The 19,807-nt window shown below is 49.2% G+C and overlaps 1 pseudogene; it reads left to right on the forward strand.

Moving 5' to 3' along the window:
* The first annotated feature begins 4,075 nt into the window (after positions 1-4,075).
* LOC112984611 (T-cell activation Rho GTPase-activating protein-like) lies at positions 4,076-14,667 on the forward strand (annotated as a pseudogene).
* The last annotated feature ends 5,140 nt before the right edge of the window (positions 14,668-19,807 follow it).

Here is a 19,807-nt window from a genome sequence, read left to right on the forward strand (position 1 = left end):
GTAGCCCATCAGACAACTTGCTGAGGGTGCACTCGGCCCCATCATCCAGGTCACAGGTGAAGAACAGGAACAGGGCTGGACCCAGCATTGACCCCTGGCGGGCACCGCTTGTTCCTGGCCTCCAACTACACCTGGCACCACTCATCACAACCCTCGGAGCTCTGCCGTTCAGCCAGTATTAGGACTGGGGATTAGTTTTATGACTGGGGATTCTCCTAGAAACACCTACACTGCAGCAAGCTGACTTGACATGGGGCTGTGTTGTGCGCTGGTCCAGGCAGCTCCCTGCCAGGAAGAGGGTTTGGAGAGTAAATGATTGTGACACAGCATACAGGAGTTTCATCCCGCCATGCTAAAATCTGCTCTCTCCAACATGCTGTATAGGCCAGTGCATGTAGGTCAGAATGGGAAACCTCAAATATTAACCCTTGGCAGTCCTATGCCACTCAGGGGTGTATGTGTCCTGTAGTAAAAGGAGCAACTGCAGTGATTAAACCACTTGCTCTCTCTACAAAAACAGGAATAAATGCAGATACGCCATGGCAGAAGATTCTGCAGCAGATGCTGTCTGCTTTACCCTTATATGAAACATCAGGCTCTGAGGTAAAGATTGGGACCATACAAACGGTGAAACCCAGCAACAACACCGCTTGCCCTGAATTCCAGTCAAGAAAACCTAAAGGCAAAAATTCTCCAGATGGTGTGTCTGAGGAACGTAGTCCTGTCAGGTGAAAATGCTTAGAAAAAGGGTTAATGAGGCAGCAACTGCATGGTCTTCCAACTCCAGTGCTAACACAATCAGCAGAAGAAACTCAAGCACAGCTATCAGGGCCCACACCAGCTCCCTATATATGTCCGAAGCTAGAGGAAAACACTCAACACTTTGAACAAAGCGATTCAAATGAATAGCGGAGCTGGCTTGACTCTGCTGTTATGGTTGCTGCTGCCAAGGCACCTACACAGAATGAGAGTCCAGAAGTTTGATCGCTCTAAATGATAAGTATACCACACATTTTTGATCGATACAGGAGCACAGGTTTCAATGATAGGCAATCATACCTATGAAGGTAGAGCTCCTTTAAAGAAAGAAGCCGTTTCAGTAGTAGGCGTTAATTGTGCAATTAACACTTATGCAGTTGTACAGGCTAAATTAGTATTGTCCAATGGACTTTCCACCTATCTTATCGACCTCAAAGTAATGGGCTAGTAGAAAGGTGGAACGGATTACTAAACACAAGAATGAATCTATTAATACCTCTAAGTGAGGCTCCCATTTGTGGGAAGTTGCAATTTGGCTCAATGAGTGACAAACTCCCACAGAAAGTCCAATAGATAAGGGATTTGTGTCAATAGTCACACAAATTCCTGTTAAAATAGAAGTAAAACCCTATCGAAATCCCGGAGATGAGGTTGTGGTTAAGCACACAACTCACAAATTGATCTGGATGACTCTTGTTGTTTTACAAAGAGAAAGGAGTATGGGATGCTGTAGACACCAGGGAGTAAATTAACCATAACTGAGGCTTGAATTATGTCCAAGAGCTAAGTGTCCTCTCTTGCAGGAAATTGTGGTGTTACCTTATCATCATGGGAACACTGATAACTGGAACGTACACCCCAAACCTCTCTCTAACAGGCTCCAACTTTTCATGTTGCCCATGGAACAAGTCGGGTATTGAAGATAAGTCACAACCCATCTTTAGAGCTACAGTTACAGGAGGAATACCATCTGTAATAGCACGAGGTTGAGGACTGATAGTAGGCAATAATGTTATGCCAACCCTAGCAAATAAATTGTCAGTATTGGGAGAAACTGCAGCTGGTGTAACCAGAATGACTGCAAGCTGGCTGTCAACAGCTTTACAAACTTGAGTACAAAATTAGCAAGGTACTTGGCACGCCTGGCAATTCACTAACGTATTGCTGTGGTCCCAATTACTAACTACCAAAAATACATCATGAGAAGTCGACTCTGCTTTGTCTTGTCTTGTATTTCAGTTAACAAGTATATACCAAATCAATCAGATTTGGGTAGCCATTTGAAAATTGTCAAAACAACAGCACACAAAAAAAGCACACAAACATTGGAACAAATGTTCCCTCACTTAGTGAAAGACAAATTCAAAGCAGGATGGCTTAAAACTGTTGAAGGCCCTTATTATAAGGCAGATATAGAAAAATAAATATTCCAATTGACAGGGATTGGACAGATTAGGGACACTCATACAAAAATAACACCTTTATGCCTATTTGCTGTCATTCCTAAAGTCTTTAAAGAAAATATGTGGGTTCCTACAGTGACAGGAGACTGTTTGCATTGTAATACTAATGACACTTGAGAAATAAGCAAACATTGCACCTACTGGCTATCCAGTTGATGACGGACCTGCCCTACCATCCAAAATTATGCAGTATGAAACACTCATCTGGTACCTGCATCTGGCATCTGGTACCTGCATCTGGCAACTTACCTATGGTAGTGAGACTTGAGCATACGACAATGAATTTGGATGTGTATGTTGGATGCACAGTGGCATGCAAAATTCTGGAGCTTGGTGGAGGGCATCCTTGACTATCCACCAGGTTCCTTGGAGCCCTCTTCCCGCTTGGGCCCTATTCCATGGGACACCTTCTCCTGGAGCAATACACCCTCATGCACCAGCAAGGTGCAATCTCTTGGTCTGCCACACACATCTCAGCCACTTGCTGAGAGCAGAGCCACTTGCAGCAGCAGGACTTCGGCATCCCCTCGAGAGCCGAGCATCGCTGAAGGCTGAGAGAAGGACCATGCCTACAGGTTTCACAGACATTTGGACTGGCACTCACATGCAGACTGCACACATGGCTACTTCCATTTCCATATCTGCAGGCAAGCATTTACATGAGCCTGCCTCATCTCCTGCGCAGTCTGCCTTGGGGTCTCTCTGCAGACTCCTGGGATGCACCTGAGTCAAGGTGGGATTCAGCTGCCTGAAAGACCATGTCTACCAGCGTTTGCGCGTCCCAGGGCACCGACAGGAATTTCCAAAGGCATCACCAGTGGATGCCGGTCCTGGTGCTTAGGCAACTGAATCCTGCCCTAAACTCTCCTCTGACTGTGGCTGGGGCCATGATTCCAACTTCACATGGTGAGGCCACATTTTGGCACCTGGAGGGAAAGTCGCCCTAATCTCAGGCTGACCACTACTGTGACCAAGTGCAGAGAAAGCGTGAAAGTCAGGATTTTGGGCACCGTCTGGGCCCTGCTGAGATCTCCAGTGGGCACAGGCCCTCCTGCTTGCCTCCTCCAAAGCTGCAGGCCCTCCTGTTCCAGCAGCAACAGGCCATGTTGCAGCCGTGTGGGGAGGATTGTGCATTGGGGCTTTCCACCGACACAGAGCCAGCTGCTGAAGCCGGCAGCTCCTCCAACACCAAGCACATGTGCTCCCTTCTCCCAGGCAGCATGCGCCTCCCCCCGGGAGACACCACTCGCACACGCAAAGGCAGCTCCTTGGCTCTGAGCACATCCCTTAGACCCTCTCCCTGGCAGGAGGCAGGAGCCAGTGCTGGACACATGCGGCCCAAACCCAAAGAGCAAAGGAGGCATCGCAACAGCCAGCAGCAGTGCCCATCCCCACCAGCTGCGTTCCCACACTGCAGACAGGACAATCCCGTGGCACTGGAGATGCTGGGGTGCTGGGCAGACTCCCCTTTGCACCCGCAGCCCCCCAGCCCATGCCCCAGCACTGCCCCATGGCCCAGCGGGCACATCACAACATGCTGTGGTGACACCCAGGTGGCCACAGCCAACAATGCCTGCCTGCAACCCAGTGCGGCACTGTGCCGGTGCACAGCAGCAGGAGACGCAGGCTCCGAGCCCAGCGGCACTGCCCACCGCAGGGCACGGACACACCACAGCCCTCTGCCTAGTCGCAGCGCCATGGGCCAGGCCAACTGCAGCAGCAACCGGGGCGCTTCCGCTCCTGCTGCTGGCAGGCAGGCATGGCCTGGGGCCCCTGGCCGCATGGCACCTCAGGCTGGCCTCGGGCTCATGGCCAGGGGAGCCTCCTAGCCCCCGGTGCCGCTCGGCGCCTTCATGTCGCACAGGAGCCCCCAGCTGCTCCTCAGCGACCGTGTGCAGGTGACCCGGCACCAGCGGACGAGGGACAGGCACCTGCTGCTCTTCCCCAACACCCTCGCCGTTGCCAGGTTCAGGTAAGAAGAGCAGCCACAGCCGTCCTTCCCCCCCGCCACCGCCCCTGCCACCCGTCCCCGGGCACCGCTGCTCCCCGGAGCTGCTCCCGCCGGAGCACAAAGTGCCTCCTTGGCGCTGCTCTTTCCACTGCTTTCTCTCTCAGCAGCATCCCTCCACCACCAATAGCAATACTGCCAAACACTGCTGGTCAAAGCCTCCAGCACCCAGTCGCCTGGAAGGAGCCCTTCCTCCTCTGCTCACTGCCTCGCCCGGGCTGGATGCCCTTTGCTCCCGACAACGACTTGTGGTCCAAAGCACCTGCAGTCCCCTGCGTGGGTGCACCTGCGCTGTGGGGAGGGACACCCTTTCCTTTAACGCGCGGAGATGTGAGAGGAAAGGGGCAGGCTCCGCATGTTGCCACCGTCTTTGGCAGCCCCTGAAAAAGCGCCTGCCCGCAACACTTTGCAGCAGCGCCTTGTCTGAAGTGCCCTGTGTGCCTGCGGTGAGGGAGGCTGCTTTCTGCCACCCGAGCCCCGCGCTGGCTGCCACAAGGCTCTGCGCCCAGGACGTGGCTCTCCCCGGGAGGCCTGCTGGGGCTGCCCCCACCACGCAGCCTCCAAGGCGCTCCCTGCTCTTTGTCCCGGCAGATGTGGCTCCACCTTCCTGCTCAAGCACCGGGTGCCTCTCAGGGAGCTCTGGGTGCTGTGCGGGAAGGACGAGGCGGCGTCCGGGCGGGAAGATGAGGAGGAGGTTTTCGGCCTGAAATGCACCAACAGCCTTGTCCTCGTGTGGCCCGCTGGCCTCTGCGTGGTCACCTTCCGGTGAGTGTTGGGGACACGTGCAGGGCTGGGGGGGTGCAGGGCACCGTGCTCGCCTACTGTCCTCTCTGGGCTTGCTGGGGCTCAGCTCAGGCTGCGGGCAGAGAAAGCAGCGGCCCCGCTTGGGCTTCAGACGCACCCCCAGGCGTGCACAAGCCACGTGCCACCGCCACGTCCCTGCAGCTCTGCTCAGCCCAGCGACGCTGCGGGGGGACACCGAGCGGGGGCTCCGGTGCCTGGCGGTGTGGAGCGGTGCCCAGCGGGAGAGAGGTGTGCGGGGCCTGTGCCTCTCCGCAGCAGGAGGAGCAGCGGGCTCTGAGGCTGCTTCTGCTTCTCGCTGCAGGTCGCGGGAGCTGCAGGAGCGCTGGCTGAGCACCATGCTCAGGTGAGCCCTGCCGGGGAGCTCAGCCTGCCTGCGGCGGCGTCAAGGCTGCAGGCGGTGGAGAGCTGCCGGGGCAGCTGCCCGCAGCAGAGCAGCACTGGAGGTGGGGGAAAGGGAGGGAAGGGACACCCCTGCGCAGGGCAGCTCTTGCGCCGAGCGGCAGCAGCTGCTTCGCCCGGGGGCGGCCAACGGCCACCAGCGCCCTGGAGCCGGCACTGCAGCTCCTTGCGTGCTTGGACGGGGGAGCCTGAGCTGCCGCTGCCCGTTTCGCCACGGAAGAGGCCCGGAGGCGGCAGGGTCGGGCGCTGCAGAGCGGTGCTGCCAGCCAGCGCTGTGGGAAGGTCTCCTGTGCCAGGGTGGCGTGGGGGCGTGGGGCTGGTGTCGGGGGAGCCAGCAGAAGGGCTGGCTGTGACCGAGCTCTGCCTTCGTCCCTGCCCTGTGCCCAGGCCAACCGGAGGAGCCCAGGAGACCCGGGTCACCCGACTCACCTCCCTTCGGCGCCTCGTCACAACTGTCGGCTTCGAGGGTCCCGTAAGTGTGCCGGGGGTTCCCGCTGCGCCGCGAGCGCCGCAGGGCTTTGGGGAGCAGCACCCGCGAGCAGCTGCTCACGGGGCCTCTCTGCTCTCTTGCCCAGTCGGCGTCGCTGACCGCCTGGACCATCGAGGCCTGGATTTTGGCGGAGGTGAGCAGGGGCTGCCTCTGCCCCGGCCCTTGCTGGGTCCTGGCGGGAGGCATCAGGGTTTCGGGAGGGGATGTGGCAGGGCCCCAAGCCCTGCAGACACCCGCCGCTGCTGCATGGGGCCGCCTCGGAGGAGCTGTCCCGTGCCGGGGCAGCGCACCTGGGAGGGCGTCCTGTGCCCCCGGGCGGCATTGGGGCGGGTGCCTTGCACAGGGCTGTGCCTGCTGGGCACCCACCAGCCCCGAAACCCGCACGGGTCGGGGTGGCCGGCTGCAGCAGCAGCCTTTGCCACTAGCTGCCCTGTCGGGCAGAGCGGCAGGGCCATTTCCAGAGCTAAGCATCTTCTCTGCAGGCGTTTGACAAGCTCAGCTTTTCCCTGGAGCCACTCACACTTTTCTGCATGACTCCAGCAACTCACTGGCAGCCCTTTCTGCTGTGGGACGGCTCCGTAACCTGAACCTGTTTCTTGCAGGTGGCATCAAGCAATGCCCTGTCTTGGTGCCATCAGCTGCTGAAAACGGACTTTGCTACTTGACTGGTGGCTTGGAAGAAGCTGAGGAGCTGCCTTCTCACATAGTGCTCGACAGCAGCTGAAACGCACGAGCCCCTCCTGCCCCTCATGACTTTTGCTTTCATCTTGCTTGTAACAGACGGGACTAAGAAAGGTTCATGACCTGGCCATTTGCTCGAGGGCACACCTCAGCCAAAGGGGACTGCCCAGGGCAGCTGGACTCTGGTCTCAAAAGGCCTCTTTGGCCAGCCTCTGGCAACCCTTTCTGCCAAAGAGAAGACCCTTCCCCAGCCAGTGCAGGTAAGCTACCCTGGCCAGGCAGCTATCTTGCTGATGGCTTCTTCCACGAGCTAGCATCCCCAGCACTTGGGCTGTGGCTCTCAGCCGACAGAGGGTTTGGGGGTTTGCCCACCACACTGACTTCTCACCAGCAAGGCCTGAACTTCAGATCCCATCATACACGTCAAAGGCATCAGGTCTGCGGGTCTGTGCAGCCCACACAGCTGCCACGGGAAGTAGTTCTGGAGTGGAGACAACCCCGGAGCAGGAAGAGGAGAAGCAGATCTCCGTAGTGGGAGTGGGCATGTTTGGCAGCCTTGAAAAAGTCACTGAAAGGAAGCCCTCAGCAGTGGAAACAGCCAGGGATTTCTGCAGTTCCCTGCAAAAATCACTCAAGAGGGTACCTTGGGGGACAGACAGGTTCTTCCCAGTGTCATCTACCTGCAATAAGAACAAGATCCGAACCCAAGCAAAGCAGAGTGCACTTCCCAGGCAAAAACTTGCTTCTGTCTCCAAATGCTATCCTGCTTAACAGTCTTTCTGCACCCGAGACACTCTTCTGCCACTCCATTTGCTTTTTCCTGCAGGACCTCCTGGCCATACTGTATAGGGAAGGACATGCCATGGAGGGGATATTCCGGAAAGCTACCAGTGAGAAGGCATGCAGGAACTTGAAGGAGGAACTCAACAAAGTAGGGGCAATTGACTTTAAAAGCAAACCCATGCACCTCTTGGCAGTAGTCTTAAAGGTGAGTTTCTTCTGATTTGCAGCTCTGAGTACATTGCCAACCTGCATGGGCCCATTCAAGTGCCTAGATGGGCCCATGGGGAACTCAAAGCTGAAACCATAGTGAAGCCCAACGACATTTTTTCACGCTGAGGAAAGTTTGGCATTTGTGTTGTCCATCTGATTGTCAGTTTCCCTTCTTCTGCCACTGATTTCCTGCATGCCCAGGGAAAGTCACCTCCTTCTCCTCCTCTCCAGCATCCTCCTCAGGGAAGAAGACAGATTTCTGAGTGGGCTAAAGACTGACAGGCACTAGGGCCTGTTATTGCACATTTACAAGTGTGTCCAAGCGGGGCAGTACTCGTGCAGCCCACTGCTCTGTCGGTGGCCATGAGCACCTTTGAGAGCAGGTAGCTCAAAGCAATCTGCCTCCTCAGGAACTCAAGTGCTGGTAGATGCTCCCTCTGGCCTCATGGCTGACGTCTAAAGCCTCATCTCCATATCTCAGCCTTCCAGGACTTCCTCTGAAATATCCCCAAGACTCCTCTCGACAGCCCTGTATGAGAAGTGGATGCTGGCTCTGGAGAAGCTGATCAGGGAGGAAAAGATTGAAGAATTGAAAGAGTAAGTGTGTAGCCAGTCCCACTGTTACGGAGTGGCTGGGAAAGGCTGGGGCCTTCTCTGCCAATGTGGAGTCTACGGAAAAACCTGTCATTTCTATCAGCTTGCTAGTGCTGATATTACACAACACAGCCACAGGCTTTCAGGGGACTTTGCAAAGCCTCCTGGGACATCTCTTGACAGTTTTGCCTTTATTCACACTGTCCATCTACCGAAAAACACGGACCGTGCTGAAACATCCACCTTTCAAGTCAAGATTTTCTCATTCACCATCTTGTACTTAACCATATGCCCAGCTGCCATCGGGGGTTTCTCAACAGGACGTGTAAAGTAAAGGAAGGAAGTATCAGCATTCCTCTCTTTGAATGAAGTGCCATTTGTGGGAGTTCACTTGAGATGTGCTCACAGAAGCAGCAGCCACTGCACCCTGAATTCATAGGGCATTTCATGTTCACGTAGGGCGGCAGACAAACTGCCCAGGCCAAATCTCCTCCTGCTCAAACCCTTGCTCACTGTGCTCCACCACATCAGCCAAAATGTAGAGACCAGCAGGATGGACACCTGCAACCTAGCGATCTGCGTTGCGCCTGAACATGCTGAGTCGAGGCATGGACAGCATGCTCCTGCTGGAAGTGCAGAAAGATCAGTGACAAGATCTGTTGAACTCACCAGCCAGCTAGTGATCCCCTTCGGGGCTCAGCCGAGCCATCTCCACAGATCCCACAGCCATGGCAAAAGTTAAACGAAGCAGCACCTGGGTGCACTGGGGGCACCCCTCAGCTGGGCTATCTGCAATGTGACAGACAAATCTCTTAATGGAGCTGCAGCCACAGAGCTACAGCTTTTGGTACAGAAATGGCACTTAGTAGCAGGAAAGACTGTTGAGCACGTTTTCAGCCCTGTGCACTGACATCCTTCGTTTTCTCTGTGCAGGTGACGGTGCTTGTGGAGTTCCCCATCGAGAACTGCGCAGCAGTATTCGGGGAGGACATGGCCTTGCCTTACAGCCCCTCGGCTGAGCAGGCACCTAAGCACATGGGCAGCTCTGCATGTAGGACAATGCTCTGCACGGTCACTTTCAGGTTAGTCTGTGAGACACGTCCCAGGCCCACATGAGTCTCTGTTCTGCCCCACAAGGCTTGGACCTGTCCTTGGGACTCCCCTCAAATGGGCGAGATCGGTTTGGTGCTCTGTCTGACCCAAGGAGGAGGAGCGGCGTGGGCTGAGTCTGTTTCCCCTTTTCGCTGCCAGTTGCAGGAGGTGAAGCAGCTCTGGCTGGATGCCATCCTCTGGTAAGCCCTGCTGGGGAATTCAACCCGCTGCCTCAAGGTTGAGGGCAGGGGAGTGCTCCCGATGGTGCTGCACACAGAAATGCTGAAATAAAGGTGGGGGAAAGGTGTCCCCGCTGCTGAGTGCAGCTCCTGGGCACAGCGGTGCAAGTTCCTTAGTTTTGTAGTTGTGAATGAGCACTGACCCCGTGCGCTGTCACCACAGCTTCTTGCTTGCTGATACAGGGACCCTGAGCCACTGCTGTCTGTCCCCATGAGGAGGAGGCATGTAGACAGCAGGATCAAGGGTGTTACAGAGCTTGTGCTCCCAGCCAGCGCTGCTGGAGGCTCTCCGGAGTCGGGGTCCCTCAGCCGTGCTGGGCTGGCTGGCAGGACAGAGGGCAGCGAGGGCTGAGGGTGAAGAGCTCTCCCTGCACCCTTCCCTGTGCACAGGTAGAGCACAGGAGCCCTGGGAGCTAGAGTCACCCAACTGCCCTCCCTGTGGCTCCTCACCAAGGTGGTCAGCTTCTATGGTCCCGTAAGTGCTTCCATGGTCCCACTCTGCCCTGAGTGGGCTTCCCAAAACCAACCCTCCAATGAGTTTCTCATGGGGGCTCTTTGCTCTCTTGCCTAGGCAGTGTTGTTGACTGCCATCACCACGGAGACACTGATTTTAGCAGGGGTAAGCAGGGGCTCCCTTTCCCTGGCTTATGGTGGCTGTGGACAGGAGGTATAGTGGGATGGCTCCCCAGGGCACGCAAAGGGAGGAAAGCTCCCATGCCAGGGAGAGCACAGCAGGGCAGACTGTCCCTCACTGCCACATGCAGACCACTTGTTCTGCACTGTGGCTTCCTGGGATCAAAACAGCAGTCAAACTGCATGGGGGCTGTGGCCTGCAGGGCCAGTTTGGGGCACTGGCTGCAGCAGGGATCTTTGCCACAATCCCCGTCGCAGAGTGGCAGTGTTGTTCCTGTACCTCAGTGTCTCCTCCGCAGGGCTTGGGCAACCTCTGTTTTTCCCAGGAGCCTCTCACAGATCTCTGCATTACTGGAGCAACTCCCTCGTAGCCCCGACTGCTGAGGGGTGGCTCTGTAATCGTAACCTGTGTCTTGCAGGCTGATGCCAAGAAATGCCCCCAGTTGGACACATTCAGCATGGAAGAGGGACTTGGCCGTTAAGTCTGAAAAAGAAACTGAGCAGCTACCTTCTGACATACTGCTTGTTTCCTCTCCCCATGCAAAACCTTTGCACCTGTGGACAATCTGGCATAGACCCTGCATCACATGGCACTGCACAGACAAAAGGCACCGTTGCGCTCTCATTTTCTACACTGATTTTTGCTTTGCTTTTGCTTGTAGTAGATGGAGCAAAGGAAAGGACAGTGATACCATGGCCACTTGCTCTGAGAGGAACCACTACCAACAGGGACTCCTCAGGGCAGTTTGACTCTAGCCCCAAGGTCACTCTGTTTGGACAGCCTCTGGCAGTTATCTGTGCGGAAGATGATACCTTGCCCCAGCCAGTAAGTAAGCCTGGCGCTGGAGGTATCCTGCTTCTGGCTTCTTGTGCAAGGCAGCATCCCGAGCACTTGTGATGGGGCTCTTAGGAGAGAGCTGAATTTGGTGTTTCCCCTTTAAGCATATTGCTGACACAAAAGGCCTGAAGGCCAGGTCCCATCCCAGATGGAAAGGGGGTCAGGTCTGTGGGTTTGGGCCAGCCCACACAACATCCACAGGAAGGACCTTCGGAGTGGAGACAACCCCGGAGCAGGATTAGGAGAAGCCAATTAGTGAGACTAGAGAAGCCAAGAGTGGACATTTGCAGTCTGACAGAAATCATTTGAAGGAATCTTTCCACAGCATAAACATCCAGGGGTTTCTGTATTTCCCTGAAACAAAGGTTCAGCCATGGATTGACATTGAAAAACACTTGAACACTATCTTCAGGTGAAAATTGCACTTCAGGTGAAAATTGCACTTGTTACAGTTTCCCCCCCAGAGCTGGCTTTTCCAGCAGAGAGGCTTTTTTGTCTTCCAAGCTCTCCATCTCTGCTGGACATTCAGCCTGGCTTGGGAAGGAAGGAATTTGAACCTGGTGGCTTGATCTGTCCCTCGTTTTCTTCTGGAAGAAAGCAGTGATAACTCCATTGCCATCACTGCAGCTCCCCTTTCCAGAAAGAGGGTGGATTGGGGAATATCAGGTTACTACCAGTGTAATCTACATGAAATGAGAACAAGATACTAACCCAAATAAAGCACAGTGCACCACCAAGTCAAAAACTGTCTGTTTCTCCCTGTAGGATCTCCTGCCTGTATTGATTGGAAAGGACCTTCCACTGAGGGGATCTTCAGAAAAGCAGCCAAGGAGAAGGCCTGCAAGGAGTTGAAGGTGGTCCTAAACAAGGGTGAGAACACTGATCTGGATGGAAAACCGGTGCACCTCTTGGCAGTGGTGCTGAAGGTGAATTCCTGACTTTTACCTCTGAGAACTCATGTCTAATGTGCATGGGCCCACTTCAGTCCATTGACTGACCTAGGTGAGACTCAAGGCTAAAACCACACTGAAGCAAAATTCAATGTTTTAGGCTTAGCACAGTTTGGCATTATTCTTCTCCATTGGATTTTCAGTTCCACTAGTTCTGCCACTGATTCCTTGCATGCCCATGGGAAACTCACTTCCTCTGCCTCCTCCAGAGCATCGTCCTCACTGAGGAAAACTGAGATTGAGGGGTGGACCAAAGACTGGTATGAGCTGGGTCCTTTTCCTGCACAAACACCAGTGCATTTCATGTGTGCTCACACAGCCCACTGCACTGTCAGTGGTCAGGAGCACCTTTGAGAGCAGCTAACTCAAAACAATTTGCCTCCTCCAAGCCCAAGTCATGGGGATGCTCCCTCTCTGCTCACTGGTAGTGTCCATAGCTTCATCTAAGTGCCTTGGCCTTGCAGGTCTTCTTCCGAAATATCCCCTCCAAACACCTCTCAGGCAGCCTCTATGACGAGTGGATGCCAGCGCTGGAGAAGCCAAGCCAGTAGGAGAAAACTGATGAACTGAAAGAGTACGTTTTGTAACCAGTGCCACCTTTCCGGAGGGGCTGGGAGAGGCTGGTGACTGCTCTGGAAATTGGGAGTCTCATGTAAAAACCTGTTATCAGCTTGCTACTGCTCCTGTGGAGGTTGGTTTCAAGGGAAAGTTGCACAGAGAAGCACTTCTCTTCCAATAACACTTCCTCAGGGTATTTCAGATTCCTCTGCAAAACACAAGAGTCATTTCTTATATTCCTTGCTCAAGGAATAGGAAGCAGCCTCTGCACCCTGCATTAATGTTACATTTTGTTTGTTTTCCTGTAGGGTGGCTGACAAACTGCCCAGAGCAAACCTCCTCTTGCTCCAGCGCTTGCTTGCTGTGCTCTACCATATCAGTGAAAATGTAAAGACCAGCAGGATGGATGCCAACAATCTTGCGATCTATGCTGAGCCCAACATGCTGAGCCCAGATACGGACAACATGCTTCCGCTGGCAGTGCAAAAGGAGACACTTTCAACAAGGTCTGCTGAATTCACCCCCTAGCTACTCCCTTTGGGGCAGCTCAGGGCCATCCCCACGGATCCCCCTGCCCTTGTAAAAGCTCAGCAAAACTGTGTCAGGCAAGATCAGGCTGAGCTACAGAGCTACAGCTGTCAGCACAGTAATGTCCATCAGCAGTAGGAAAGGCTGCTCAACACCTTTTCAGCCCCTCAGATTGAAATTAATTGTTTTCTGTGTGCAAGTGACAGTGTTGATGGAGTTCCTGATAGACAACAGCACAGCAGTATTTGCGGAGGACACTGCCTTGCCTTTCAGTCCCTCATCTGAGAAGTCCCCTGAGCATACAGACAACTTCATCGGTAGGAAGACGAACTGATGATTGTCACAGGCCTGGGCTGCTGGTTCAGATTCTTTAACTGGATATTAGAAGACATCTGTGGAAATGCAGAGAGACGTAGAGGGTTCAATACAGTATGGCAGTGTTTTTCTACTGGAATGCTTTCCAGAAGTTCAAAAGGACAACACTCACAAAACAACATTCATCCAGATGGTAAACATCTGTACACCTCTGCTCTTCACCTATTTGCTAACTATGGTCTAGAATTGCACTGTTCCAGGGCAGGGGAAGGGAGCAGGAGCTGAACAAAACGGAGGGCAATTTTCCCATTCAGCAGTAACAGCTAAGGTCGGAAAAAAGCCTTGCAATACTGCAAGACAATGGCAAGGTTGCTGGCATCCATCCTGCTGGTCTTTGCATTTTCGCTGATGTTGTAGAGCACAGCAAGCAAGTACTGGAGCAAGAGGAGGTTTACTCTGGGCAGTTTGTCAGCCACCCTACTCGAAAAACACCTTGCAGTATTGCCTTCACAATTTTCAAATGGCTCTCTATACTCGAAACATCCTCCAGCTGCTCCCTGGAAAGCCCCTTCTCTGGTCTGATGTTTTCACCAACTCCAAACTAGTTTCATCCTCTATTTCCCCAAAAACCTTTTTAAATAGGCTTTTTCCACTAAGCCCACAGAGGACAGCAGGACACCTAACAGGAGATCAAAAAGCACTCCATGTCATGCTCTCTTGCAAACTGCAGGAAAACACTCACAAAACCCCGGAGCTGGGGGTCTGCGAAAACATGGGTTTTCAGAAGGCAGCTCCACAAAGAAAGACAATCAGTTCTTCTGCAGAATCATCCAAGAACACAGGCCAGATGATAAAAGCCACTGCCTGTGGTGCATCAGCAAAGGCCCTGTTTCAGGTCCACTGAGGGAGTTTTGAGAGAGGAGGGTGGACCAGAAGAATCATGGAAGACCACCCCCGTATGAATATCTACCTAAAAACTGGCTGGCCATGAAAGTTCCCTCCTATCGCCAACCATGACATCCACAATATCCAAGCAGGATAGGCCACCCTGCCCATGCACCTGTCATGCATAGGACACCGCAGAAATGGCTCCAAGGGTTCTGCCCAGGGACAGAGTTTCTGCAGTGAAGGATGCTGAGGTGGAAACTGCAAACTGTGGGAATAAACTCCTCTGTGAATTTACCTGTGACCTATGGAGCTCATCAACCAAGAGCCAGGTCTGAATCCTGTCGAAAGAGCAAACACAAGGATGTGGCTCAGCGGTGCAGCCAGGCAGTTTTTGAGGTAGACCAGATCCAGTCTGCAAAAGAATCCTATGTTTAAATAGCTTGTCCCTTCTCTGTGCACTCTACAAGGTAAAGAATGTAAAAACAGATATCTTGTTCATCCTCTGCAAGATTTTACCTTCATGGATCAATGAATAAGCTAGGTCTGCATAAATATTTTTTCCTGGGGGGGCTCTCCTGAAGTTGTTGTTAGCTTGACACATCCCATTCTTCCACCAGAAGAGGTGGAGCAGACAGACCTGTGTATGATTATGTAAAAAAATTAGTGAAAATGCGGTCTATAACCTCTTGTGTGGAAAAACTACTCAGTGGTTGATCAGCAGTGTTGTATTTGTATTCTGAAAAGGGCAGTATACAGGCTAGCAGCTCCAAAACCTGTCCCACCTTCCTTATGCTCTTCTCCAGAATTTACCAGAATTAAATATTATCATTCCCAGCTCAAAACAGAAAGGACCAAGTCAAGAGATGACATTCTTAGGCACTTGATGGATAAGACAAAAGAAAACTGTGCCAGAATTTATAAGAGCAGAGATACCAAACATGCCCACACCTTCTGCTCAAAAAGAACTGAGAGCCTGATTGGGAAATGTTTGTGTTTGGAGGTCACACTTTCCTGGATTCAGTACTTTAACAGGACCTCTGCATGATTTGCTGAAGAAAAACTCAATACGGATGTTGGAAACAAAACTTCATGAACCAAAAAATGCCTTAAAAAATGAAATGTTTGCTTTCTCATCTAGAGGACTATTCACCCTACACACCTATTTACACTAATTACAGGCAAAAATGATAAGGCTTATCAATAGGGTTTATGGCAAGAAGATGTGCAAGATACAAAAGAGTAACCCCTTAAACTTTGACTAAAGGAAATGTAGGGCTACACCAAGATTGCTCCCAGGACAGCTTTCTCCTTTAGGCCAGGAATGGTCTGGTGGGTTCAGTTTCAGACCCTGCCTGAGATGAGGGTTATGGTTCACCTAAGGTTTAGGGTTCATCGCTCTCATCTAAAACATGAGAAATACATCAAAAAATGCTAAAAAGACAGAGCTTCAGAGTTTAAAAAAAGCTTGTCTCCCTCATTCATATCAGCATCTCTACAGGCTGCAGCATTTTATGTAAATCAGACTGTATTTGCTTCTTCACAAAAGCCAAAAATTAAGCCAGGCTTTGAGTCTAACTGATTGCATTAGAAGATTTCCTCAAGTAAAGATTGGGTCCCGTAATCCACATCAGCAAAAATATGGGCACTCTACCCACACCCAACCGCCAAAACACAGAACCATGATATGATACAAGCTGTGATTCTTTTTTAGCCTCTACAGAAAAATATGCCTAGAAGACATATATATATACACATATATAATTGAGACCTGTTCTTATAAACCTATGTTTATAATCTTTTGAGGAAACCTCAGTCTCTGTTTAACCTCAAAGTACAGACATAATCCAACACCCGTCCTTCATCTAGAATGATCCAATTTCATTAGGTATTTTTAATCTTAAGATTACACTTACAGAAAAGATAAAGCTGAAATGTTTTAATTGCATCAGTTATCTTAAGTAATTCATTAAAATGTCACAACACTGGCAGATGATGCTCTCCAGAGTTCATGAATTACATGATCTCAGTTGCTTTAATGTTTATTTTCTATCATCCATAACCATTTTATTCAGCAAAGATTCCCCCCCACCATATTGTAAAAATATGCTTTTATACTTCTGCGTGTATACAAGGAGAACAACGAAACATTTAGAATTTCAAGGCATGTAAAATCTGAAGAACTTGTGTGCAGATCTAAAAACACATTTTCTCTCTTATAATGCTGATTTAGTTCTTTTAAAATGTAGGGCAAACAATTTTCTTAAATGTTAGGTGAACAGTTACACGTGATACCTGACTGTAATACATGAAAATATGAATTTCACAAATGAATCACTGAGAAGCCATGAACTGGTTAATAGTGTAATCTCTGATTCTGCTACACATTTAGCAGTCCTCACAGATGTGTTTTAACTAACTGGGTATTCAGTGCTCCATTAATTATTTCAGATCACAATTAAAGACTTGTTTGAGAATGGAGACTGTGGGAGAAGGCATTCAGAGGACAAAAGTAAAAAAGAGGAACCTTGATTTCCTGGTTTCACAAAACAAGTAAAAAGTTTATTCATTAATTTAAATTCCCTGTTGCATACAAACAGTGTAAGAATAAAAAAAAGTTTCCTGGGTGATTACTATACCAAAGCCATTCATATGACACAGATGAGAATTAGTAACTTTATCTAAACTGTCATCTTTTCTGGTGATAAGGTGATGAGGTTAGCAGACAGAGGTCCAGGCAAGAGTTGTTGAAGTAATTTGCTTTGACTAAAAGTGATGTTAATAAATAAAATCTAAACTAAACTAAATATTAACACTTCATAAGTTAAATAGATTGAAACCTATTGATAGTTTTCAAAATGTAATAACAACTTGGATACAATGATCATCAGACACAATTTCAGTAGGCCAAACTACAATCAAATCAATTGATCTGATATTGACTCCTTCCTACAGGAAATCAATTCTTGGCCCCAAACTACTTCACTTTTTTACTATTGATCTGGAAGAAAACATTAAATTATCCTAATAAAGTTTTTCAATGACAAGAAGATAGAGCAAGTGATAAAAAATTAAGGCAGACTGCTGGTACAGTGACACTCCTTCGGTTATCAGGGCACAATCCTTAGTCATAGCTACATATAAAATTGTATTTCTAAGAGAAGAATGTAGACAAACATTTACTGGATACATATCTCTGCCCTCCAAACAAGTGACTTAAAAAGATCCCTGTGATCATAGTGGGTGATCAAAAAACCATGCAGTTGCAGTGTTTCACTCAGTAGTCAAGAGAATTAATACACATAGCAATATTGTTTGTAAAAAGACGGAAACTTGTAATAAGGAAAAGTAAGAATAGAGAGATTACACTTGTGCAGCTGTGGCTAGACTACTGGTTCCACCTCCTGTGTCCACACATGAAGAACTGTGGAGCATGGAAATAGGAGGGAATCAGTGCTCCACAGTCTTCGAGATTAAATTTTGTGGATGCTTCTTAGAACCTCTTAAGTTCTATCTTAAAGCCAGTTGGGTTTCTTGTCATGATTACAGTTGGTATGCTGTTCTCACTTCTCTGGTATACAAGCCAAGAAATCCCACTCCTGAAAACTGAAGAGATACTGAGGGATTATATGGACTTGATCTTTTCAGCTTAATCAAGAGATGACACGGTTGCAGTGCATAAGTATCCTTCTGAGAAACATTTTTGAAAACAACATCATTAGTCTAGTAGATGAAAGCATTAAAAGAGTCAAAGGCTGAAAGCTAAAGCTGGATAACATCAAACACAAAATGACTTATATTCAATAGTCAAAATAAATAATGCCATGTCTCTGTAAATGAAAGTAGCAGAAATTCCTCACTCTTTCACAGCCCTAACTCTCCTTCACATACTGCCAAATACAGATTCATCTTAACCTGTGTGTCTTTGATGCTAACCTTTAGTTGGTTCTTTGACTCCCCAATGGGTCTGTCCCATAGTTTTGGAAAAGATGGACAACACTTGAGATAGGGATTAATTTCACTACAGAATAATCCATTCAGAATGATGGGGAACATAATGAATTTACTAATGAATGATATGTCTTCTGTGAAGAGAGACAGCATTGTTGGAATCAGTGTCATCAGATATATGCTAAAATGAATGATATGTATAGTTAGGTTTTTTTTTAAATTAAACTCTGCAAAGACAAGGACATACATAATACAGATCACTGGATTTGAAGTATCCACTTACAAATACATGTGAAATAAGTAGAACGCTCAAGGGTCCCAAACTGGTTTTGATTCATCCACCTTAAGGAAATTCTAGACATTTTATATCATGAATGAACAACAAGGACAGCAGAAATGTTATACCATCTCAGATAGCATCATTTCCAAGCAACAATACTGCAAAAACCATAGCTGATGAAAAATCATGCTAGTAAAGCTGAAGAAGTTGTCAGATGGGAATATACATGCAACTTCTATCCCCAAAAGCATGAGAGACTTCTGTTTAGAAGAATAGAAGGATTGGACCGGAAGAGACCATACGATCTGTTCAGAAATAGGTGCAATTGGGCTATACACAATCTTGGATTAATTCAGATGGTAAATATATCAACACTAAAAGTATCGGGCAGTCTAATTGTTCCTTCTAGGAGTGCAGGCAATTCTGTACCTGTCAGAAAACCTTGGTATATATTATCCCTTGAAAATATTTTGATTATACTGGCCGAGAACGGGAAAAATGTTGTACCTAAGAATTCCGGCAGATCTCAGGTTTCAAAAACCAATAAACAAAACCATCTGAACCTACCCCAGTTGTTAACATAAGGAACAAAGCAAATCAGTGACCATCTGAGTTCACTGTCTGTGCACTTCTTATAATGAAGAGTAAACTATTATTATTTTTATTATATTTCTGCTACTACAGTTATTGAATACAGGCAGCTATTAATGTCTAACCATGCTCCAATTTTACAGAATACATGCAATTACTCACACGATACTATATGGCAACTCCACATCTAACTAACCTTTTGGACTCAAACTGTAATAGTTATTATACTATGCTTTGTAAAGCAAGATGCTGCTTCAGTTGAATCCAAAACTACTTACTGGAGAACTAAGAAAGCTACTGACAGTGAATCCAAGGTATTTAGTTGTAGATGTGAGAAAAAGGAAAGAAGAAAGGAAAGAAGTCTGACCTAACTTGGAGGAATTGCTTATCATCTCTATGAACAGTGAATGTCTAATCTAAATTTAATTCTCAGAGCTAAGTACTAAGGGAGATAAAGGGAAAAAAGTTAACAAGTAACCTTAAAGCCAAGAAACTGCTGAGTATTAACTTGGAGATAATCAGGTTTCCATCAACATATGTAAGATTCAGTGATCATACCAGTTGGTTTTATGGCTCTCTTTATTACCTGAAAAGGAGACTTTGATTAAACTGACTTTGGTCTTCTCATGACAAATGTCTCAGTTATTAAACAATTACCAAATCTCTAGTATAATTACTAGCAGCCTGAATGTACTAATGATAACTAGTAACAGTTTAGGACTTAGGAATGACAATCTGTGCTTGCATATAACAATC

Source organism: Dromaius novaehollandiae, chromosome 3 (assembly GCF_036370855.1).
Source record: "Dromaius novaehollandiae isolate bDroNov1 chromosome 3, bDroNov1.hap1, whole genome shotgun sequence".
Lineage (NCBI taxonomy): Eukaryota > Metazoa > Chordata > Aves > Casuariiformes > Dromaiidae > Dromaius > Dromaius novaehollandiae.